Genomic DNA, 26,582 nt, shown 5'->3' on the forward strand with positions numbered 1-26,582 from the left:
TAGCCTCCCCAGTTTCCATTTAGAAAACAGGGTCTTGAGAAATGAGAGCAGGGTGCCTTGTGTACAGAATTCTCAGAGGCTCTGAACAAGAAACCTCAGCAGTCATGGTCCTTCCCCTTGGAAAGAAGCACTCTGGGGACAGGGTATGTGTGTATGTTGGGGGGGGGACAAAGCTGCCACTTTCAGGAGAGGATCCTACAGTGGAGAAGGGTTGTCCTCAAGAGCATGGAATGGGCATCCAGGCTTGGAAGATGGGGAAAGTGCAAAGGAAGAAAGAAAATAACCACCTGGGAGTGATGACACACTTTCTGATGTGAAGAATGGAGAAGAAAGCGCTCCAGTGGAGTTGACAGACAGTGAGAGGCCCACTCAGCGGGACATGTACAGCAGAGAGAAGGACACAGAAGAAGAACATAGTTATTCTGGAGAACAAGCGTGATACAGGAGAGGAGAAAGGAGGCATGAAAAGGCGCTGAGGGAAGGAGCACACACAACCAAGACACCAGGAGGATATCGTTCTGAGAGCGCAGGTGGGAAAACCTGGCTGGAAAAGGAGGGACGGCGACAGAGAAGCAAGTCGGAGAGTGGGCCGTCACAGACTGGGTGTCAGGCTGCAGGGGAGGAAGGGCAGGGCACCGGGTGGAAAAGCGGAATGAAAGGAAGAGTTAGTTGCAGAGAAGATAGGACGGAGTTTCTAGAAAGTTTAACATTCAAGAGAGTCAACACCAGGTTTAAATGCTTGGGAAATGATGATATCATCAATGATATTATCTGCACTTGGAGGTAGTGGGTTTCCTCAACTCCAAAGAAGCCAGAGATACTGGGTATTCTCTGCCCATCACGTCCCGGGCTTACTGAACAGCCAATGCCCATCTCGGAAACGTTTTCAGTTTCTAAAAGTTTTAGAAACGGCAGTTTCTAAAAACACGCCAAGTTCGTGGCATCATGTGACCCTTTCTAACTCGCTCTCACCTCAAGGTCTTTCATTTCCTCCTTTCCTTGTCTTTCCCCTGCCTGTCTCTTCCCTCTGCTTTAAGAGGAACTGCACGCTCCTTACGCAAAGCCTCTCTCAAGAGCACCTTGGACTCTTCGGAGAAAAGGAGCTAAATTAAGCTAATGAATATAAACAAATGCTCATCTCAGATTCTGAAATGAAGCAAAAGCATCTTCCAGACCCACCCAGTTGAATCATGAAAGGTGACATTAAAGACTTTCTACATCTATCAAACGTATAACCATCAATAATAGAGGGATTCTATTGAGACAGAAAACGAGGCTACCATTTTCCTATTTGAATAATAGCAAGCGAATCTGGAATAGTAATGGGTTTACAGCTCCATTACAGTTCCTGCTGCATTCTCGCAAACATCACCTCACCTGCCTGCTGGTTCACTGACAGATATTTCATGTTTCCCCCAAAGTCTCTGAAGGAATGTTTTTTGAATTGCTGTAAGCATGATCCTTGATGTTTCCAGTGTCTCACTCTTCCAATAATTCAAAAGAGAAAAATGGTTTGAGTTTTCTTGATATCTTCCCCAGATGTGTTACCCTACTTATGTCAAGTTCAGCCTTCCCATGTAAACACCGAGATCTGCCACAGTCTAGAAGTTCAGTGTCTGGAGAAGCACATTAGTCATGCAGGCCTTGCAGCAACACATGGTCTCCAGTTCTGACCCTGGAGATACTACGAACCGTATTAATGTAGCAATGCCACCAAACCAAAAGGGACTTAATACTAAAAGGACTCTGACCTATTTTATTTTAGAAATAACTACACCAGAAAGAATAACCTCTATATCTCTGTTACTACATTTTAAAAAATTATTTAATTACTGGAACTTTAGTTAATAATCAGCTAAACATGTATGAGTTTGGGAGAGGAACAGGAAATCTGGGGCACCTGACTCTCTAGTTTGGTCAAGATACCATTTGTAACAATGTGCACTATACCGTTTTTCCAGTGATGCCTAAGGTATTCACGGATCTGATTTACTCTTAAGCGACAGAACACACCTCTAAGGGACAATCAGAGGACTGCTGGGTGGGCAGAATTCGGGAAGTGGAATCTGGAAGTTTGCCCTCAAGCTGCTAAGATGCGGAAGGCACTAACACACACGATTACGATTCTTCTTTAAGGCAGCGGGAAAGTGTTCATCATGCCCCCCCCCTTCACGTTCCTTGATCTTTATCACATTAAAAGGTGAAATATTTGTGCAACACACAAGCAAGCAAACGACTGCCGATGTATTCAGCTGGGTTCATGGAAAACCTTTTCTATTCACAACTTACATTAAGTTCTAATATTCAGGAACCACACGAGATGAAATTTTTTTCTAAATCAATCCTAATACTTTAACACAAGGTTTATTTGTGAAAAAGTAAGAAGTAACTAGGAAAAATAAACAGACAGTGGCTCAGAGCAAATGTGTTCTGAGATGAGTTTGGAAAGATGTCCTACAACAAGCATTTCACCTCGGACGTGCTCACTAAGGCTGTACAAATGGAGACACGGAGAGACTTCTAGGCGGTAAGTTACGGCTTTTTAAACGCTACATATGTGTATCACCTGCACTACAGGCTCAGATACATCCCTCCCACGCTGTTATTAAGACGTATCTGCTCAAAACGAATGTCCGTCAGCCCGTCAGCCCCAAATGCCCCACGCTTTCCCACTTCATAAAGATTCAAGGCTGAGCCCTTTTCACTGCATCCAAGGCTGTTCCACGTCAGACCGAGTCTTGTTTCAACTTTCCGCCTCACCCCCTGGATCGGCACACCTGCCCCCTTGCGTCTCCCCACCCTTCCTGCTCACCGAAACTGGAGCTCTAATCACAACGTCCTGTCTCCCTAAAGTGCCCTTCCGTCCCACTGCCGACACCCAGCTCTCCTCCAAGGCTTGGCTCAAATACTGTTTCTCGTATCAAGCTTTCCTCCAATCCCTCGCCACAGCCAGAATTAGTGAGCTCTGCCTCTGCGTGCGACGGAAACAGGAACTCGCTTCTACTGCAGCGTGCAGACTCTAACCCTCTTGCGTGTCCCCGGTGGATGTCTGAAGCTACCAGCTGCGCCAGAAACCAGCGCTTCCCTCGTTATAGGTCTCACCCTCGTGGAGCCAGAACCCAGGAGAGCAAAGTGCTGGGCGTCCCGGGGAGGGGGGCGGGGGGGGGGGCAAGCAGAGGGCCCAGAAAGGGGCAGCAATGCCGTGGGTCAAGCTGGCTCGCCTCGGCGGGAGGCTGTCGGCATCCCCTCGCCGTCAGCCTGCTGGAGAGGGCGGGGCGCCCCAGCCGAAACGGTACGCGGGGTGGAGGGCCTGCGCGCGGGACACCCGACACTGGAGCCGCACACGAGGCGACAGCAGTTTGTTAGTCGCATGCACTCACCTTTTGGGGGAGAAGGCCATCCCCCAGCGAGGGGGCCCCATGCGGCTGCGAGGCGGAGCAGCGCGAACCTGCCGGGCCTGCGAGGCCCGCCTGGCCGACACCAGACGCGAAGCGGCATCTCGCTCTCGCGGGAGGACGCGATTGGCTCCGTTAAATAGCCTCGCACGGCGCACGCGGGTGAAACTCGTGAGGCTAAGGGCCGACAGGTGCGGCTGGCCCGTCTGTGGGGAGCACCTGCCAGGTGGAGAGACTTTCCTGCCGGGAGGGGGGCGCACCTGGGGAGAGCGGGCCAAACACGGAGCCAGACCTTCCGGGTCCCGGGACGCTTACAGGTGAAGGCAGCACTTGCAATTCTAGACACTACAACACAGAGGCTGGCAAATGTGGGGTTTTTTTTCCGCTTATTCTAAAATTGTGTTCGAGTTCTAGGCAGGTGGTCCTGTCTGGAGCAACGCTGACGGACGTTAATAAAGTGTGGAAATTGATCAAAGTAATGGGGCGCCTTGGAAAAGCCCCATCACTACAATGCGCGCTGGCGTGCTACTTTGTTTTCTTCTTCAGCAGTAACGGCCTTCGGGAGAGGAATCCATTTTCCTAACATCCCCAAATCACCATTGTTTTAACGACACTTTTTTTGCGTTCTGTGAACTTGGAGGAAAACACACTGGAAAGAAAAATAAGGGCCTCTGGGTCCAGTCGAGGCTTGCAGTAGAGGAGGAAAGACAAAACTAGTCCACAAAAAACTGCTAATAAAAAGAGAGGTCTTGGGAGTGAAATAAAGGGCGAGCAGAGAAGTCATTAGGTGGACATGGAGCAGAACAGACACGGGTGGCTCCCGGCTGCATGGCACACGTGACCTTGAGCTCCTCGCACGGGGGTGTCCCACTTAGCACGTTAGGTACTTCGGGCTCTTTACTGCCTGTAAGAAACAACAGGGCATTTCTCACACAGTATTTCTTACGTCGTGTTTGGATGCATGCTGCACGTAACCTCACAAGATGGCTTCCCGTGTGCATTAGTTTTCTACACTGAATAGCAATGCCCCACTATCTCAGCATGTTCGAGCAACACGCGCGTACGAGATGGCACAAGTCCAGGACGGGGGGCGGGGGGTGGCCCGGTCCTCTGCTCACGGTCTCCCCAGGTTGAAGTCAAGCTGTGCCGGGCTGCATTTGCATCTGAGGTCTGACCAAAAAACACTCCATTGTCAAGCTCATTCAGGTTATTGACAGAGTTCAGTTGCTTTCAATTTTAGGGCTGAGGCCCCATTTCCTGGTCACCTCTGCCCTATCTCTTCCCTTTTGCCACATCCTTGGTATAACCACAGGAGCGCCTTCATCACATCCACATTCAAGGGGTGGGATTGTACACGGTGTGGACGCCGGGGTGGGGGTGGGGGGCAGAATCGGCGGCGGGGGAGGGGCGAGGTTAAAATTCTGCCGACCACACCCTCCCCTTCTCACCCTGAGCTCTGTTTGCAAAACAGTACGCACACTCAAAATTCTTAGACCACTAGCAGACGCACAGAGATCGCTCAAATTGTGCCACCGCTAAAAATCAAGATCAACACAACACTTTCTCCAAATACCGTCTCTCATTTTTATGAAACACTGTACAGTGGAAGAATAAACAGACCATTTTTTCCCTCAGCACTTTCAAATTTTGAAAGCCCACCCCATCAATCGACAGCAGGTGAGAAATCTTCACTTTCTCTGGTGTACCATGGCAGGCACCCTGCAAGATGGTTCACAAGACACCCCTCAACTCCTGCCCTGAGAAGGGGCATCGTGACATGCAACCCTCTCCCTCTGTGTTTATGGGCCTGGGCTGTACCTTCGAGAACATACTACACAACCAGAGGGGACAACAAAGCAAAGCAAAATTAATGAACGTGTTCTTAATATCTGAGGATAAATGTCTCTTGCAGCACTAGGTGTCTGAATGAGCATAACTGACTGATTTTGCTTTGTTTTGTTTTTTAATTTCAATCAATACTTTACTGGCATACATGAGATCATCACATGATTTTCCCCTTTATAAAATTAATGTGGAAAATTACATTAAACTGGTCTTGTGCTCCTGGTTTAAACTCAGTTTGCTCATGTGTTAAGTTTTTTATATATTAATTGAGTTAACCTGCTAACATTTTCTTCAAAAATTTTACACTTATTAAAGTTGTTGGTAATATCCTCTTATTACATTTTCAATGTCTGCAAGGAACTATAACGATATCCTTTTTTTCATTCCTAATACCGATTTTATTCTCTTTTTCCTTGTTTGACCTTGCCAGGATTTTTTTTTTTTTGAACTGCCATTTTAATTTCTTTCTTTTTTAAATTGAAGTATAGTTGATTTTAGAACTGATTTTTTTAAACTTTGCCCTGAGAAAGAACCCTGAGGTTTAGAATGAAAGATGATTTCACAATGCCCAGTCACGGTATCAGCAGATGCCAGAGACAACAGATGTGGACACTTGTCCTTTGTAAACCTGCCCATGAGGCGTTTCTCTTTTCTTTTTCTTCCTTTTTTTTTTTTTCCTCCTCCTCTTCTTGTGTACAAGTTTTGTTAAAATTTGTAGAGAATTTCATTTCTGTGACTGTGTGATTAACTGTTTAAACCAAACACAGCTGAGAGCGAAAGGGAGACCTGAAAGTCACGAACACGGGCTGTGGATGCACAGAGGGCTAAATCAGGACAGTCTCCAGCAAACTGGAAGCAGGGTATCCTAGCTGGACCGCACACAGCTACATCATTGCCTTGAAGCACGTCTTAGATTTCGAGCCAAGGGGTCCTACAGCAGCCTCCTGGCTGCACACACATAATGTGAAATCTTCACTTTCTCTGAGTATTGAAAGATGGTTGCTCTAAAAGGCACTCCTGCATTCACTCATTTGTTCATCACTTGACAGGTAATTACGGAAACCTGGGATTCCCGCAACGAAGGGCTCCCAGCAATGGTGTATTAAACACAGAGGGGGTTGAGGGTTAGGTGAGACCTGACTCTAAGCTCAGCACGTCTACCCCTTTATAAGTTAGGCGGCCTTTCATATGAATAGTAATACCTATCTTGCAGGACTGTCAAGAAATGAGAAATTACACACATAAAATCCTTAGCAACATTGCTGGCATATGATAGGGGCTTAATGAAAAGCAGATTCTGTTAGGCACTGGCAAACTTCCTTGGTCCTCAAGAAGGCTCCGGCAGCCCTGACATAACGAAGAGGTTGCATAAAGGAAGCGGCTCCAGCTCGCAGGCAAAGCCCCTCTCCCGAAAGAATCTGCCACCTCTCAGAGCAGATTAGAAAAGTCCACTTGAGGCAGCAGATAGATGGGCCCCAGGCTGAGCCACGGGACAGCTGAGCTGTCCCCTGTGGACAAACAGTCCAAGATGCAGAGGGATGGAAGAGCCGAGCCCTGCCCAGGTTAAGAGGTAAAAGACCACACAGTCCTCATACTCGGGACCTCCCCGACGACACATGCGCAGAAAGCCTCCTCGGAGGTCAAAAGGGAGGGGGCGCCACCCCGTGGTAGGTGACGTCAAGCTACCCACAGGCCTCTTCGCTAGAATCCGTCCTGGTTGAGAGATGCGCACGCACATAGGGGAGGACGCTGCGATTAGCCCGATACGGACTCAGAACCCGGCAAAGCAAGATGACTGGCCAGAGGAAGCGCGGCAGAAATGCCCCATAAACGTGATGCAAACTACCGCGAGGGCGTGACTCTCTCTCTGAGTCCATCCGTGTGAGTCTATTCACACGTACCTATTTTCCTCCTAACAGCACTTTACTTGTTTCACTACCTTCCGTCTCTTGGTGGGAATTCATTTCCACAAAGCCGACAGGCCAGGCGCCTCGTCACTGGCCGCTGTCGCTGATGGTCTAGTGGCTTGGATTCAGCGCTCTCCCTGCCGCGGCCTGACTTCAGTCTCTGTCCAGGAACTGAAATCTTGTATACACATATAAAGGTTTATAGCATAATTCCTTTTTAAAATCAATGTCAGTAGGAACTATGCATTGGCTACAACAGTGAACAGAAAAAGAACAAACATAATCCCAACCATCTGACATCGTAACAGTGCAGAAAATAACCTATGTCAGGTTTCTCTGACATATCTTGACTGTAAAGATTAATCTAAAATCATACTGATGGAACATCCTTAAAGCCAGAAAATATTTTGCAATATGAATATTTATACTTCACTTTAAAACGTGAATATACTAAGTTATTTACATCATTTCATCCCTAAGGCCCTGTCTACACATAAAAGAATTGAAACACTGTTTTTACAGTGTTTCAATTCAGTTGCTTTCAATTTAGGGCTGAGGCCACCAGCCCTCCCCACCCAAAAAGCATGTGAGCTTCAACGGCTTTAATTACCACTGTAATTAAATGAATTCAACCTACAAATAACCAGAAAATGGCTTTCATTAGGTTTTCTGGTTTGTATTGGTTTAACGGCTTTTAAAATTTTATGAAAACTAGGTAGGTTAAGAAATAAAATATCCAGTTTATCAACACATTTGGAATAAAAGCTGTATGGTGAGGTTAAACCTCTTTTTTGATCATTGATCCTTTAATTACTTTTGATAATTTAACAGAATTCAACACAAGACTTCAGAGCATTTGAGCAGAGCCAGGAAGAAGGGTTGCAACGTACACACGTGACGAGGGAACTGCAACAACAAATAAAAGTGATGGGGAGGAAATCACAACCAAAGGAACAGCAGTCACCAGTACTCTGAAGTGGGGAACTGCACGTACTTGTAGAGAACAACAGTCATCTTGCTTGGTGCCCCGAAGTGGGCGGGGAGGAAGCCGGAACACCCGGCCCTAGGCCAGGTGTGCACTATGGAACAGGTGACCTTCAATACTACGGTCTACCCATGAAACGGGAATAATAATATCTGCGCTGGGGACTTCCCCGGTGGTCCAGTGGTCAAGACTCTGCGCTTCCACTGCAGAGGGCGCAGGTTCCATCCCTGCTTGGGGAACTAAGGTCCCACAAGCCACACGGTGCGGGCAAAAAGAAAAAAAAAAAATTCAGTATCTGCTCTACTTTCTGGAGAAAATATCGATCAGAACACACAGGTAAGATCATCAAGCAAACTGCGTAATCCTATTACTTGCTCTTTAGTCGCCCTCTTTGCCAGTTACGCTTTGATGTTGCATAAGGTTATGTAAAACAAGCCTGTCACAATCTCACACCACTTAAAAAATACTCTACGGAACATCTTTCCTATCACTTTATTTATCCAGACCCTTCTATGCCAAATATTCTGTATACGCATTTCCACATATCACGAGGCTTAGATCCGTACTGTCCGCACAAAATGATGCTCACGTGGGTCTGTCTGAAAGTCGCGTGTGAGAATATGACACTGTCGTTGCCTTTTAAGGGCGAGCTTGACTTTTGCATTTCTACATGCACAAAACTCAAGCATGCTCTAAAAGACAAGAGCTTTATTTAAATCTCAGGAAGAATTAAGATTTTTAAAAATTATCTTGATCATACATTTGCACAGGTGCTGCGTGACTCTAGAATTAAAGTTGAACTAGTGTTTTTGAAAAAGAAGCCAAAGCCCATAGTTTCATCTCCATCATGAGCAGCAGAGTTCCATGGCACAGTGGAAAAATACCCATCTGTAGTCAAGGTTGAATTTCATTTCGGCTTTCATAAATAAATTATGCCTGTCATTTCCATTAGACACGGTTCTTACTGTAAATCATTACAAAACATCTTAGAGAACCTTGGGGCATTTCTTATGTTCCACTTCAGATATAGATATAATTCACTGAGCTGTTAGAAGTTTTGATCAATGAAGCTTAGAAGATGTTTCAGTATTTGGAAACATCAAAATGCCCGAAAATTCTCAGGGAAACTATAGACACTAAGGTCAACGTATTCTTACTGTGTTCATCCCTGACTCAGGGAACTTCCTTAAAGAGAAAAAAATGATTTTTGGAATTCTTTAGGCCATAGTAAAGGGTCTTAAAACCACTTGTTTGCCTAAAGTTTCCCAAAGTAATTTGATTCTTTGTCCTGGGATGAGAATAAAGTTAGATTTCACTTACTGCATCTGCCACGGTCTGACGGGAAGACATTAGCACTCTATGGGTTCAAACAGAGGCACTTTGCTGAAAACAAACTGTTTACAAAGGGGTAGGAGGCCCAGAAGAAGCTCAGAGGAGAGGGGAGATTGCTCAGAGATTAGTAACCACTGGAAGTTCCTCCCAGCCTCTGCCCAGCTCATAAAGAAGCCCATGACGTGGATGATTTGAGGTAAAATCTACCCTGAAACCCACATCCAGGGGGGATTACAGAAAATGTAGTTTCCAAATAGACAAGGGAAAGGTGACCAGGGACCATCTGGAACACACTGGGAAGTGACTTAAACCGCCTGTGTCTCCAACGGCAAAATGACAAGAGTGAAAAAGTAGTGACATATCCTCCTTCCGTCTGAAGAAGGTCACAGTGCTAATATTCTCTGGGATGTCATGTGCCTGACGATCTGGGATAAGGCACAACTTACACAGTGCAGAGAAAGAGGAAGACGGTCTGTAAGACCTGGCGAGGGAAGCCCTGAAGGGCAGCGCAGAAATTTAGAAGTCACCCTGCCCTTGAGGGAAGAGTGTAGGGTACAGGCTGGGTATAAGAAGGCGCGTGTGCACAAATGGGGGCTGTGATGCCCACCTGGCAGCCTGTCAGGTACGTCAGATGCAATCACACCTATAACGCCGTCGTCATGGCCGGGTCCTGTCCAGCTGCTCTCTGTGCTGGCCTTTATCTGCTGTCCATAACATCTGCGGGGTGGGGGGGCGGCATTCTATTTTTGTTTGTTTCCAAGAAGCCTTGGTATCACCCAGGAGAGGATGGCAATGGAATTCTAGAGGAGCACGGAGCGGGAATCTGGTGGGAATCTGGGTTGGTCAGAAGGCAGATTCCCGCCCGGACACAGTGGGGTACACAGCGTGCTAGCAACCTGTACAGCCTCCTTGCTAAAAACTCCTGAAAATCCTGGCAAGGGCAACGGGCAGAAAGCAGTGCTAAACGAAAATTAAAATAGTACCACTCTTTTGTCTTATTATACCAATCAACACACGATAATTTTATAGCAGTATTCAATATCATGATCTTGTACTTTTTCAAGGAAATGGTGATTTCATTTATATGGTGCACAACCCATTTCAAGTTTCCGAATGTTTGGAAGGGGAGAACCCCTTCTTTAGGACTCTGAACTGCCAATCACAAGAGGATGCCTGACAGGACCTTTACAAGTGATTTAAACTGCCTGTGTCTCAAACAGCAAAATGTTTGCGAACCGGCTCTGAATGGATGGAGGCATTGCAGAGGAATGCCTCAAAGAAGAGAATGTTCAAGATATGAAGCAGAAGCGCATTAATGAGAAACACTTGGGTCTTAGGGTCCAATTTTAGCCATGGATGCCAGGTTAAAACTATTGACCTGGACGTGTGGAATACAGATTCGCTACACTGATTGAACCAGGCAGTATGAATGGATTTCTGGTTTTCGACATGTCTGATATCTCGACCAATTAGCGTACAGGCCGCCTGACAAATGAAGAGGTCCAAGTCTAGGAAATCTGGTGGAATCTAAAACCAAACCGATCAGTGGAGACCTGTCTGCTTGAATCATTGCTGGGCGTGAGTTTGTATCCCAATGAAGGATGTATGTGAAACTATATGATTTTTCATAATGCTTTTGGTTTTCTTTGTCAGACGTGGATTTTATTTTTCACCCTGAACTTACAACAGATCAAATTTACATCAAACCACATGAAGTGCATGCTACAAGCCTTAATTACACACACATACACACAGTCTGGCTTCAGCTTCCATCAACAGACACACACATACGCACATTCACAAACGACAACAGGATGCATGAAAAAGTTATTTAAGGAAAGGGACCGCATGTATAAGTACTTTTATCGTATTCACCAAAAAATAAAGTTAATCAAATTTGGATGCAAAATAGACCTAAGATCAGTCATATATATAATACACACACACACACACACACACACACACACACACACACACACACACTATTTTTTTCCCCTGTGGTAATCTAAACGATTGTGGTAGCCAACTAAATGATTCATATTTTCTTGAAACTCTGCAAACGCATAAACTTGAGGCCAATCATAAAAATGAGGCTGCTGGGCTTCCCTGGTGGCTCAGTGGTTGAGAGTCCGCCTGTCGATGCAGGGGACGCGGGTTCGTGCCGCGGTCCGGGAGGATCCCATGTGCCGCGCAGCGGCTGGGCCCGTGAGCCATGGCCGCTGAGCCTGCGCGTCCGGAGCCTGTGCTCCGCAACTGGAGAGGCCACAGCAGTGAGAGGCCCGCGTACCGCAAAAAAAAAAATAAGGCTTTTGATGTATTCAGGAAAGAGTTATTGATCACCCACTACTGGGGATTAAGAGGGCTTACTAAGTTACTACCAGTTTGTTCTTGGCTGAATTCGGAAACAACCGAGAGCAAGAACTCAGACAACTGGAATTAGAAATGTGCAATCCATGCCTGATGAAAGCTGACTTGGAGGACCCAGGTAGGAAAGGCAGGGGCAGGGACCCTCCCAGTCAGCCTCCGCAGGTGGCCCTCCACCCCAGCCTCCGTGGGCGGGAGTGGCCCTGTGCGCAACGGGGCGGGGGGGACGGGCAGGCCAGATGCCCGCCCTCGGGTGGAGGCTACCGCAGTCAGGACAGGAGCGGGGTGCGGGGAGAAGGCTAGGCAGACCCACTTCTTCCTCCCAGCCCCACCAAGCGTGCAGGCCGCACCTCTCCTCTGCGCGCAGAGGCGGGGCCAGCCCGCCCATCCAGTGGGATACGGGGCTATCAGGGCAGAGGCGACGTGGCCTCCAGGCAGAAGCTGGGGATGGAGACAACAGGTCTGGTGTCTGTTTCCCCGGGCTGTACAGGGCCCGGCACCCGAGCCTCTCGGCTCCCCTGGGAGCGACACCCAGGCAGCGTTTCGCTGGGCAGGAAGGAGTTGACCCGCAGGCGGTGTGTGGGCGGACGCTGTGTGAGACTCAGGAACACACACGTGCGTGCACGAAATAGTGCCACTCCGCTGTCTTTCATACGCTGACCGATGCACCCCCAAATCTTCTCACCATGTTCAAAATCTTGAGAGTGCGCTGCTTCTCTCGGGGTGCAGCGTTTGAGAGCTGCGTCTTGTAAAACTTGCAAAGTAACGGAAGGGCCAAGCCAGTCACTACTCTCTTCTCTGCCGACATCCTCCCGGCCCTCTGATTCCTCTGAGCCCCGTGTTTCCAGAACCAAGGCTGCCTTCAGGGGAGTCAGCCCGTGCAATCTTTGGTCCCAGTAGCTGCAGTCGCGGACCCTTGCTTGGGCCTGGAAACCTACGCGCTCCCGAGGCCTGTCCCTTTATCCCAGGCTCTCACTGGTGCGGAGGCCGACTTCTGCGAGGCTAGTGAGGCTGAAACTCTGCCTCCACTCCAACAGCGAGGTGCATGAGGCACTCTGGGCACAGAATCGAAGGGAGGGCCCAAAAAGTAAGACATCAGGATAAATAATATTTTAATACATTATTTTTTTTAAATGTAAATTAATGCAAAAAAAGAAAATCCCACAAGGAACAAAATATTCAATAAGGACAGATTGGACCTTGGACTTGAGTGGCTCACTGGGACCCTGGCCCTGGCCCTGATAATGTGTCCAGTTCACAGGGCCATTTGTTACTGTGACAGAAGGAACACACCTCTGCAGTCAGTTGTGATCTCTACACAGCATTACTCCCAACCCCTCTCCCATGTTTCCCTTTGGTGGGGCAGAGTTGGTCTATTCAGGCATATTTATGGATGGATGAGTTGGGGTAACGTTTTGGTTTCAGTTTAGTGGAACATTTTTAAAGATCTCAGCATTTTTCTTCTATGTTTAAGTTACTGCTAGTCAATTCTATTGGTTTCGTCTTCCTCTGTAACAAATTATCACAAATGCAGTGACTCAAAGCAACGCAAAGTCATCATCTGAACAGATCTGGAGGTCGGAAATCCTAAGTGGGTCAGCAGGGCTGCACCCCTTCAGAGGCTCTAGGGGAGACTGCATCTCCTCGCTTCTTCGAGTCCTAGAGGCTCCTGGATTCCTGGGCTCCCGCATCAATGCAACCTCTGATCCCCTCCTCACATCTCCTGCTCTGACTCTGACCCTCCAGCTCCCTCTTACAAGGACCCTCATGATGACATTGGCTCCCCCTCTGAAGAGCCAGGATCATCTGCCCATCTCAAGGTTCTTAATTACATCTGCCGAGTCCCCTTTACGGTGTAGGGAAACACAGTCACATATTCTGGGCGTTGGGACAGGGACACCTTTGGGGACCACTATTCTGCCTACTGCAACACCCTAGTGTGGGAAAGGCGCCCACCACCTGCTGTGCTGACGCGCTTGGTGACACGACAAAGGAGCTAGACCAGCAGGCTTCTTTCTATATGAAAATGTTCTCTGGGTGCCAGCACTGCATGTGTATCTGCAATGTAGGAGACGCAAGGCGGGAAACAGACAGAAGCCAGCCTGTGGAAACCTCTTCCATTCTTGCAGCACATACAAAAGGAATTTTCTAGACATCTTCCTAAATTTCACACAGTCCCAGAAATTTAAATCATATCCCTTTGAGTTCTGACACCTAGGGCCATTTTATGAGCTTAAACAGCATTCAAACGCAAAGCCAACCTAGTCCACGTGATGCTAAGAGACTCTTGATAACCTGAAGACATGAATCCCAGAGCTCCACCCTCCACGCCTTCCTCAGGTTGAGAGGTTGAGAACAACTTTCAATCCCACAGCACTGTCCGCGGCCGTGTTTTCCTTCTGCCAGTATCAGCGCGGTACTCGTCGTTTTCGAAAAGCCGGAACTTCGCACGCTCGTGCTCGCCCACATGCACGGAGCTTAGGTGCAACTTAAAATCCTGGCATGATTCCAGGAAGCTCTGGCTCTGAAATGCCTTATTGAAAACAAAGGCAGATGATTGCCAGTTCCTGCCTCCAGAGTATGTGAAAATCAACAGTATGAAAATGAGAACATATTTTCCTAGGACGAGTCCTTTCCTGTTTTAGGACGCCTTAGAAGTCTTAGAAGTGCAGTAGCAATGAGGGTCTTCACGTGTCCAGGGCCTGTGTGAATGGAGCGCAGGCCACCTCTCCCTATACCCTAAGGCCCATCCTTTGCTCAGGCCCACACAAGTATGCCCAGCCAGTGTCCTTCCTGGGGCTGGTTTTTGCATAAGGGAACCTCTCGCTATGAAAACGTTTTCTGTTGTGTTGTCAGTAATGGCCCAAACTGGCATGACTCACCAAAGGGAAAATTCAAACTCTAGCAAAAGGCCACTTGGTGATCCCAAGGCCAGGAAGCTTGGAGCCCAACCCCTACTTGAAGCTTCAGTAACTTCCTGTTGAAGTGGTTCCCAAACTCTAATCCATGTCTCAAGGCTCCCAACCAAGGGCCAGAGCTTAGTATTTGGGCTTCTCAGATCATTTCACTTTTTCTTCTGCAAGGTAGGCGGGCAGGTGGATGGCGGACTGCCGCCTTTATCAGTGATGAGGGCCAGATTAGAAGATACGTACTTGATGTTTATCAGTAATGGGCTACGACCGACTGCCCAGAAGATTTCATTTTCCCCCCGAAGGAAGGACGGTGCCCAGCGATCGCAGCCTCACCCCCAGCCCTTATATCATATGTGGACCTGACACCACACAGGCTCAGACCAGAACACGTGCTCTCGCCCACTGGCCAGGCCGCCTCCCAGAACAGAAGCGCGGAGGGGAGAAGCAGAGTTATTCACCCCTAAGCCTTGTCCCAGAGTCACAGGAGGTACATGATTTCTTTCCCCTACGGGAAGAGGGAGTGAGGGGCAGAGAGATCACGAATCCTGCGCTAGAAGATGTTCTTCTTGGTAGAAATGCAACGAGACAGCACGGAAAGGAAACTACAGTCTCCCTTCAACACCTCCTTTGTGCCCGGAGTTATTCTAAGTAGCCAAAAATAAACTCTATTTTTTTTTTTTTTTTTACTATTTACACATGTAAATTATTAAAGTCCATGTCAAAATGTCAAGATAGAATGGAAAATTCCCAAAATCAAAAATCATCCTTAAAAATAAGCTTGTGCCTCCTGTTGTTATAAAATTGTGTCCAAAACAAACTAAATAACCTATAAATTTGTATCACAGAGTCACTGGGAACATACAAGAAAGAAGACTAGGCAAACTGGCTGGACAGCTGCCACAGTGACCTTTGAAATAAATATTATGGTCAATTCTTAAGAACTTTCCATGTGGAAAAGGAAAAATAAATATCAGCCTAATAGTAGAATTAAAAAAGAAGGAAAGCAGTACCCTTTCTTACAGTATGAATAAATGATTGCCTTTGGAAAAACTCTGAAGAGATGCATTTTTCCTTTAGAAAATATTTTCCTGTTTTTTGGATAATGCCAGTTACCACAAAGTAATATGATGATGATAAATTCCTTTTATGACTCATCTTTAAAATGAATTTAAATTCATATTGGAAACTATGTGTCCACTATTACTTTCCATTTCAACAGCCAGAAGTGAAAAATCTTTCGTAGCATCTCAACAGGAAAGATTTAACAAATCTGAAACTCACACAGGACGCTTCTTCCCACAGTCATTTATAGAGGAATTATCTCCTTTCCCCAAAGTAATCCAAGAATCTCAGTACAGTTCAGTGGGAACAGGGTATTTGTAAAAAGAAATTTTATAGATATGTTCCTCAATACCAAAAAAATTGTGCCCATGCCTTTTTACATCAACTAAACCATTCCTCAAATAGAATGGTTTAGTCTGGCCATCATTTGAACAACTTTTACAATCTGGGTAGCACTGTTGCTGAGCGTTTGGAACTAGCTCCTATACCCTCCATTCCATTTCTGATTTACCACTGGCTTCTGATTCTTTGCCCAAAAGTATTGGCTTCTTTCAACAAACTTTAAAAGCAGCCCTGGCAGGATATTTCAAATATAAACAGATCCAGCTACTTACTAAATTTAGGTCAACAGCATTTGATGGGATCGGCAAGATTTCCCCAACTTTTTTTCAACTACTAGTCCAGTCCCACATAATAATCTTCTTTAAAATGCTTAGATTCTATAGTGTCTACTGAGCATACAGCATGCGACTCTAAGACAAATTAGTAAAACTATCCACATGGAAACTGGTACAGCAAGTACTCCACTAGATAACAACAACAATAACAAAAAAATGGCATTGGCTTATTGCTTTGGTAGCAAGGAAACTCATACTTTAGAATAGAAAGCTGATGACCTTGAAAAAAACCTTGAAAATATTTGGTAAATGTGTCACATATGGTAAATTAAAAGGTGGAGTATGTGATTTTTGCAGGACATGAATGGAAAAAGAAAGTTCTTATGTTTGCTGACCCTAATTGGTTTTTACTAAGGCATTACAAAAAGGAAATTAACTTAGGCAATAATTGGCCAATTTGCAGGCAGAGAGGTAAGGAAACAGTGGGGTGAGAAATTGGGGTCATTAAGAAAAAGAAACTGTTTCTGTCCTCCATCACAGGAATTACCAATGCTGAGCAATGCCTTTCTCAAAGGCCATATTTAGTCATTAAAAAACAAAACAAAACAAGAGATCAAGCCCTAAGACAATGATCTGACTCACAATGTTGTCTAATATATTAAATGATCTCATGGTAGGCAGAGTTAAGACGAAAGAGAAAGTCTTGGGTAAACTAAGAAGTCAAATACGCGGGGCAGACTCAAGACCTTTTTCCAGAAAAGGACTCTGGGAATGACGACAGACTCATGAGCCTCCTGGGCAGTAAATAAATTGGAAACCTATGACATTTTTTGAGGAATTTATATTCTTAATTAAACTACAAGCCTTGCCTGCAGAGGAATACCTTCAAAAGCTCTCATACAGATATCAAAAAGAGGAGTTTCTACAGATCTACAGTAACCCAGGCAGGTCGTGATGGCCAATGTCCATCTTATACGTAGCCAAGGAGAGTGACAAACAAGGATATGCCTCCCAGAGACCCACGCAGCGAAGCCACCACCAGAAGCACTGCCGTCCAGTAAGACTTCATGATCGCTATAGCGATCTCTTCACAGTATCTGCTTCTCATTCTCCCCTTTTCTGATGATAGATCATCATATGTACCGTGTTACCGCAATGCCATTTTATACGGAAGACGGCAGGGAACTTGGCCTTTACTGTTTAAATCAAAAAATGGGTGATGATGGGGCTTCCCTGGTGGTGCAGCGGTTGAGAATCTGCCTGCTGATGCAGGGGACGCGGGTTCAAGCCCTGGTCTGGGAGGATCCCACATGCCGCGGAGCAACTAGGCCCGTGAGCCACAACTACTGAGCCTGCGCGTCTGGAGCCTGTGCTCCGCAACAAGAGAGGCCGCGATAGCGAGAGGCCCGCGCACTGCGATGAAGAGTGGCCCCCGCTCGCCGCAACTAGAGAAAGCCCTCGCACGGAAACGAAGATCCAACACAGCCAAAAATACATACATAAATAAATTAAATACTCACATAAAAAAAAAAAGTGAGTGATGAGAAGCCCCGTATGGACCTGCGGAAGCAAACTACACCTCTCTCAAGAGCTGGATGCTCTCACTGCATGCGACTTGGGGTTGTCCTCCCTTGCAATGGGTTCCTACGGATGGAAAACAAGCAATGTGTGTATATTTCAGGGCATAAAAGATTGGACTTTGGCCGAGTTCTGAATGTGTCCCTAACCAACCCCTCCCCCCCGCCTTTTTTTGCTGTTGTTGTCCTATGGTTACGGCCACAGTATACTTTATTCCTGCTCTCCAAGTACTGATGTGGTCTGTACCTAGTTCTCAGAAGTGGGAACGTGAACAGAACTGCTACGTAACACTTCTGGGTCCTTACGGGTGCTCCTGCTGGCCTCTCTCCCTTTGCCTTCTTGCTGGCTACAATCTGCGACCCCTGGAATAGCATTGGGAGTCACGTGATGATGTAAGGGTCTCCTGCTCTCCTGGGGCCTTGGGTGACCCTCTGGAGCCAGATCTGCCTTCACGCTCTGGGTGGGAGAGAAATGCATGTCTGTCTTTTGGACTGGCTGTCCGGTGCTGTCTCTTAGTTATAGCTACTTAGCTTTTACCCTCCTGTAGTAAGAGTCAGGGAGGATGCTGAACATTCCAGAAACCAGAGAAGTTGGTCTCTACAAAGATATCTTGTTAATTTTGACCTGGCTTCTATTGTCTGTTCATTACTATCGGTGGAAAGAGCCCCAGATGGTTCCGGCCATTCCTGCCATCACTTCAGAAGTATGGCTGAGAGAGGCCTTTTGTAGTCTCAGGAGAAGAGTGTGCATCTGTGGTGGGGGAAGGAATCCACATGGATCCTTTCTGCTAGAGAATGTAAGCCACCATTGCTGCGTGGCCATCACTGTGGTCATTTGTCACACAGGGTCAGTGGACACGTGTGTCCAGAACAACCCAGAAAGGACACGCTCTGGAAGCATTCAGTGCTCTCAGTCAGCACTACACCCCTGTGCAGTACTCAGCCTGGGCATCGGGAGTCAGCAGTCCACCTGCAACCGACAGTCCGGTGCCAAGCCCGCCAGGGCTGCCACAACAGGGGCGCTCAGCAGCGTTGCTCATCACCTGTGGAAGCTGACCTCCTGAGAGCCCACCCCAGCTGGCAGTCAGGTTTCAGCAGCCATGCCTCTCATGCTAAGGTAATAGAATGGCAGGGGAGGCTGCCTCACCAACTGTCTCCCCACAGATCACTGGGAAACTAAAATGCCTCTCTGTCTGCCACAGGTGCAACCCTCCGTCTCTGGCGATCACACCTTTCTGTGAGTGTCTGACAAGAGGCAGAGGGGAGAAGAGCCAGGTGAAAGGGCTTCAGAGGCTACAGACATTCTCACACTTGCACGTGGCACAGACGCTCTCCAAATGGGCATTAGGCTAAGCGCAAAGAGGCAGTCACAAAGGGATGAACAGTGTATGACTGCGCTCACGTGGGGTCCCTAGAGTCGTCAAACACATGAGGCGGAAGAGAGAATGCTGGTCACCAGGGGCTGGAGGGAGGAAAGCCCGGGAGCTGGTGCTCAATGGGGACAGAGTTCCAGCTCTGCAGGATGAAACAGCTCTGGACACGGATGCTGGTGACGGTTGCTCACGATGTGAATGTACTTAATGTCACCGAATGGACACTTCAAAATGGTTAAAATGGCAAACCTTATGGTATGTACATGTTACACTCATTAAAAAAAACATTAAGTGAAAAAAAAAAGTGACCGAGATGTCTTCAGTGTCTGAAAGGACACATAAACTGTGATACGGCAGCACGGCTGAATATGAACCAGGGTTAAAAGAGATGAACTATGTTAAAAAGCCACGAAGAGATGTAGAGGAACCTTAAATGCATACGACTAGGTGAAAGACGCCAATCTAAGAAGGCTACGTACTGCATGATTCCAGCTATACCATCCTGGAAAAGGCAAGTCCATAGACACGGTAAAAAGAGCAGTGGTTGCCACGGGGTGGGGATGAGGGAGGGGTGCACAGGTGGAGCACAGGGGACTTTCAGGGCAGTGAAAGTACTCTGCATGATGCTACAATGATAGAAACGTGTCATCATACATTTACGTAAACCCACAGAAGGTCCAACACCAGCAGTGAGCCCTAATGTAAACTATGGACTTTGGGTGATGATGTGTCAGTATAGGTTCATCAGCTGTAACAAATGTACCCTCTGGAAGGGGGTGTGGACAATGGGGGAGGCTGTGCACGTGTGGGACCAGGGGGTGTAGGGGAACTCTCTGTGCCTTCCCCTCCATTTTGCTGCGAACCTAAGACTGTTCGAAAGAGTCTTAATAAAGAAAAATGATAGCAGTGAAAACAAATTTCTCCTCCATCTCCAGCATTGACTAAAAGGGTCATCTTCATGTTACGTAAATATACGCAAACATAAACTGATTACAAACTCCTTAATCTCTAGCGTTACACAATAATGAAACCGAATGAAATTGACAAAGTAAAGCAAACGAAACCCATAAAATCCAAATTCTTGTTCATTTAATGTGATCGAAGCTTCTGCGCTGCTGACACCGAATGGCTGCTTAGAACATACGTGTGGATCTGGCCGCCACGTGTGAGGCATGGCCAACTGCAGGGTGATGTACTTAACTGCGATGCCCCCCAGACTCACCACCCAGGATGCTTCTCTCTTCTCGGAAGAACAAAGTTCACTCAAACAACCGGCACTGAGGTCCTGTGGTATTCACTGGGAAAAACGCAGCGTTTATGTACTTAGCCCATCTCTCTTCTCTCACTACTCGACCAAAGCAGAAGGTACCACTTGGCACCAGGGCAACTGTAAACACAGACAAAGGTACTGCACTGAGACCTCATACTGAGTCTTGTGTAAAGTTAGCCATCTTGACAATGCAGGGTGTGGTTCATTAATTTTTAGATTAAATGAAATCTAAAATGAAGACAAAATGACGACAAAAAAAATAAGAAGAAACAATGTGGCAGAAAATCAGCTGCATACCAGAAATTTGTCTGCAGGCCCCCAGATTAGATTCAATGACTTTTGGATCAATTCTGAACTGCTTTCATATTTCGTCCAAGAATATGTTCAAGTTGGTTCACAGGCAAAGAAGAGGAATAGTAGTTGACACAGACTGTAAATTTAGCTCTGTTATTTAATCACAGTGTGATTGTGAGGAAAAATATTTAATTTCTCTACCATGTTCTCCTCTCTTCAAAGAAGGGTCAGATGGTGTCTATGATCCGTTCTATCTTTAAAACTCTGTTTTAAATACAATAGTTTTTTGGCTGGCGCATCTATATGCTAAGTATAATAAAATTTTAGCTGCTATAAATGATTTTTAAAAAACGGCTTTAGCCCTACACACTAAAACACTGTCACTGTCTAAAATCAAATCACTGTGAAACGAACATTGATATATATTGTGTAAAAATGTCTTTAGTCTTCTCATTCATGGTTGCATGAATATACTTTTTGTACTTTCTTTAGCAGAGCTCAAAACAAAGTTATAGCGCCCCCATTAGTGCAGTCCTAAACTGAATTCATCAGCTGTGTTTCTCATACATTTCCTGTGTGTGCTAAAGGTCCTATAAAAATGATGTAAATTGATATATACCAGGGATCTGCAACACGTTCTCAGTAAATGGTGAGACGGTAAATAAGTTTGTCTTTTCAGGCCACATGGGCAGCTCTCCAACTCTGCCACTGCAGCAAAAAGCAATTATAGACAATATGCACATGAATGACCTTGGATGTGTGTCAGTAAAACAGGCAGTGGACTGAATGTGGCCAGGGGCTGCCATTTGCTGACACCCAGTGTATAGGAGGGACCCACTAAGATAATGTGAACGTAAGAAAACGAAGAATAATTTTCATACTCCTGTAATTGTTTAGATATTGAAACAATGAAACTTCAAAGTTTAACGTATCAGACTTTAAATGGAAATTGTTATACATTGCTTAAGTGATTTAATGTATGGTATCGTGTATGAAAATCAACCTGATACAATGCAAATATATGCTTATTTCTCTCCTATGAATTATGCCTACACTTTGTGTGTTCGAAGCATCTAATGTAAGGTAACTTCCTTTCAAACTCTTCCTTGAAATCAAGTTGAAAAACAGACTCAAAGGATAATTTGATTTCAGTGAACAGTTAATTTTTCAGAGTATTTTCTTTTCTTTAACAAGCAATCTTGGAGGATAAAGATATGACAGCTTTTCTGCAAGGAAAATTTAGTAATTTTTAGAATTTTAATAGTAAAAAGTTCTTCCTTCTCCTTAGAAAGAGTATTATCTGCTTTGAGGTAGTAGGTTATTTCTTCTCAAAGGTTTTGCTCTAGTTGGAAAGTCACACACCACCTTAATCTCACGGATAAAAACTTGGGGAGAGCATCGAAGATGGCAGAGTAGAAAGACCCTGAGCTCACCTCCTCTCAGGAGGACACCAAAATCACAACGATCTGCAGAACAAACATCAATGAAAGAAAAAAAAATAAAACTTGGACTTTTTCTCAGTTTCGAACAGGCATCTATGAAGAGAAAGTCCTTATACAAAATGGAAAAAACAGCTTTAGCATCATGTATTAGAACGCTGCTTACTGTCTTAAGTTATTGTAAAAAGGACATTGACATATAGCAGATGAAATATGCCATGCCGTGTCAAATTAAAACCATTTAAAATCCCAGCCTAAGTCAGCATGACCGTTGTGAACTGAATTAAATTTTATTCATGGGTTAAAACTGTTTTTCAGTCAATGTTTTAATAAGTACAATTTCAATCTTATGGTCCATCTAGAACTGTTTAACCAAGGCACACTGAATAATAATATCTTAAAAGAAACTGATCCAAACGGAAATGGTATATGCCAGTACCCCTAATTCAGAAAGAATGGTAGATAAAAATGTTCCTAACCGCTGACCTTGAGGGAAAATTAAATTGGGGTACAATAATAATACCTTTAGGCGGAAAGCCTTTGGAAGTGCAAGGGAACCCCCCATGCCAAACACTGCCCACTATTTTCAATCTCCCTGTTGATATATACGTACGTGCCTACTCTCTTAGGGGTTCATAGAGATTCAGGCAGCCCGGAACAAGACGAGGAAGGAATTAAACATTTACATTTTAGGATCACTGAGAAATTTAAACCCATCTATTCAACTTATTAATATACATTCTTCCTTCAGAGTATCAGGTTTGGATTTAAATAATCTATTTTTATGCAGAATCAACAATCGAAATACATATTTTTATTTCTGGTAAATGCTGGCCAGATAAGGAATGACGGGGGGAAGCCCAAATGAACTCTGAAAAGAGAAACAGAAAATAGATGCAGTTATTAAACTGGGTCCTGTTTTGTTAAGTAACATCCTGGCGTCTCAGACCTGACTGCAATTTTCAGAAAGCAGAGGTACCTAGGATGAATTTGAGATTCACAGAGACACAAATGATTGTCAGAAGAATGTGAGGCAAAAATTTAAGAATCCCCAGAAGAAACAGATGGGGAATAGAAGGATTTCTGCAGGGTCAGTTCTTAAAGGACAAAGAAGTTTCATCCCCTACCCCCGCCTGCCAAAATCATAGGATGTAATGCCTTAAAAAAAAAAAAAAAAACACATGTAAAGTAAAAGGGCACGTTTGATGTCTGTGCAAAATAAAACTTTTTGGACATTGGAATCAATATGTTCTGGTACAACGTAACTACAAATTATGCTTGTCATAGCGGAGAAATGCTGAGTCTGTCTCATTCTCTGTCTACCATACAGTAGCCTTCCCCGCCCACTTGTGAACCTGTCCTGCATGTTTTTATTAGTAGATCCTACACTCTACTGTAGACTATTTCAACGGCTATGTTTAAAGTGACTTCGGTCTATCTTTACACATTTCTCCTGGTTTGTCCATTTTAGCTGACAGTTTCTTGATTTTATCTAAGGGAGTGTGCACAAATTAAGATTCCCAATAAAGCGACATAAGATTATTGATTTCAAAATAAATCAATTACCGTAGAATGAGCTAGGGCTTCAGCGTCAGAAGATCTGGGTTAAAACGCCAAACTCTACCAGCAGCTAGGCACTTGGCAGCCCTGATGCAGTTAGATTCTTTCTCTCCCTCTCTCTCCCGGGTACATTTATCTGATCCAACTCCCTAGAAGATTTTTTGTTTTGTAAAATGCGGCCGAGATCTGTGAAAGTTCTCAGCCAAGTGAGAAGTCCTGCACGATGACGTCAAGAGAGTGTAACAGAGGTGCCGGAATGCACGGCAGAAGACCAGGCTCTAGATGGACGCTGACATGTAACCAGCTGCGTGCCCCTGAGGAAGCCCTGTAGCCACAGCGGTGCTGTGGAAACGGTGCAGATTTGCAGAGAGGTGAGACGCCCTTCGAATCCCCGTGTGCTGTTGGACATACTTGTTAGCTTTTCCCTCAACGTCCAAATTTGTAAAGAGCAAATGATACATCGGAGTCTCAGGGTTCGGTGGGAATTAAATCACATAAGGTGGTAAAGCACGGACGCCCGTCCCAGGGACTGGCATCTCCTCCGTGAGCGCACGTCCCCTCGAAGGCCCAGGTGGTGACGACACACCTGCCACCTGTGCCAGCAGGGGGCGCCCTCAGCAGGCCTTGCACCTGCCGACCTGGTGTCGCTCATGACTCCCCTCCTGCAGAGGGCTGCCCACCCTGCCCTGAATGCACAGACCGTACCCACCCCTCAAGGCCGAGGTCAAAGTCACCTTCCCAGGAGAGCCCTCACTGTCCGCCAGCCTCAGCCAACTTCCCCTCTGAATTCCCAGAGCGATTACCATGGCCTCACGCCCTCTCTAACCCTGCCACACTACCAAGCACTACGTGCTGCTCCCAAGGTTTTGAGATTCTTATTTAAGTACCGACTTGTGGGCTCTTCATGTTTTAAATTACTCTATTGACCCCTACATTCTACAGTGCCTCACAGTGTCGTAAGTAGCACAGCGCTCAACAAGTAATTTTTGACCTCACTGCTTATGACTCTTCCACGTGTGCATTTAAACTTACCATCTTTAGTTTGCAGCAGGTTGACAAAAACAGAGGTAACTATAGAACATCGCAAAATTTATTTTTCCAGCTTTTATTTTCAAAATACATTTGCTTATGCCTGTCATTTCAACCTTCTACCCTCTCAGCAGTGAAGGACGTTTCAGACAGACTGGATTCCATTTTTTAAGGTGGGATCATCATTCATCAAGAGGTGCTGAAATGGGCTTCCCTGGTGGTGCAGTGGTTAAGAATCCGCCTGCCAATGCAGGGGACTCGGGTTCGAGCCCTGGTCCAGGAAGATCCCACATGCCACGGAGCAACTAAGCCCGCGCGCCACAACTACCGAGCCTGCGCTCTAGGGCCCGAGAGCCACAACTGCTGAAGCCCGTGCTCCTAGAGCCCGTGCTCCGCAACAAGAGAAGCCACCGCAATGAGAAGCCCGTGCACCGCAATGAAGAGTAGCCCCTGCTCGCCGCAACTAGAGAAAGCCTGCACAGCAACGAAGACCCAACGCAGCCAAAAATAAAATAAATAACATAAATAAATTTTTTAAAAAAAGAGGTGCTGATCTGACTTGACCAACATTTCACATAAGGGACACTGTTGCCCCTGTTTGTCATCAGTTTTCATTATGATTACTTCTCAATCCAAAAATCACATTAAAGATAAGATTTCTCAATTAAAAAATCAAAATACACAGTTTAATAAAATAAATTTTAAGGCAAGACTGTATAATTTATAGATACCTTAGTATTTCTAGAGAAAAATTAACATTTAATTTGCATATTCAGATACCTGTTAACACTGACCTGTTTACTTGGAAGGTTTTGCTGTGCACATCTGTAGACCTAGCAGTTCATATTCACTGAACTCAAAAAATGGGGGGCAGTTTGTTATAGTCATATAGCTGTAGATGCAGCCAACCTGTGTGTGTGTGTGTGTGTGTGTGTTATTTTCCACTGAGGATATTTAGACACTTGACAAAGTAGAGAGTTCTCTATACAATATATTACTGAGTTTGACCACAGCAAATCCCCTGCCCAAGAACTCTTCTGAAGCATATTTTTCTGTCTTTCCAGGTCTTATGTCTAGTTCCCAGTTCAGTACAGGCAAAAAAAGATGGTGATGTTAAAAAAAATGAAACTGACACTTGCAGAAATAATCAGTATGGCTTCCTGGCTGTGGATCACAGTACCAGTCCCATAGCTGTACTCACAGTAACTGCAAGATGATGATTGTTGTGGGAAAGCCCTACCTCAAGACACTGCGTGACGCAAAGACGGGAGATGAAATAAAAGGTAAATCATTTGAAAATTCACCTGGTCTGACCATGTTGGAATACAGAGTTGGAATGACTAATGGCAAAGCCATTTTAATGTTCTTAAAAGTAACAAGCTTTTTTCTGGGCTGGGGAGTGGTGCATTAATTTAGCAAATGCAGTAAAACCCCCTGTTTTGCATTTGAACATCTCTTGAGATCAGAGTACAGCAAAATCATTCTCAAAACTTACCCAGATTAATATTCTGCTTTATCACCATGCTAATGAGTATGACTCAAGCAGGTTACAATATGGGATGTGGTCGGACTACAGCATGAAGTTGAAACAGTCCTTATTCACCAACAATATTTTAAATCA

The sequence above is a fragment of the Tursiops truncatus genome, chromosome Y (assembly GCF_011762595.2).
Source record: "Tursiops truncatus isolate mTurTru1 chromosome Y, mTurTru1.mat.Y, whole genome shotgun sequence".
In the NCBI taxonomy this organism is placed as follows: domain Eukaryota; kingdom Metazoa; phylum Chordata; class Mammalia; order Artiodactyla; family Delphinidae; genus Tursiops; species Tursiops truncatus.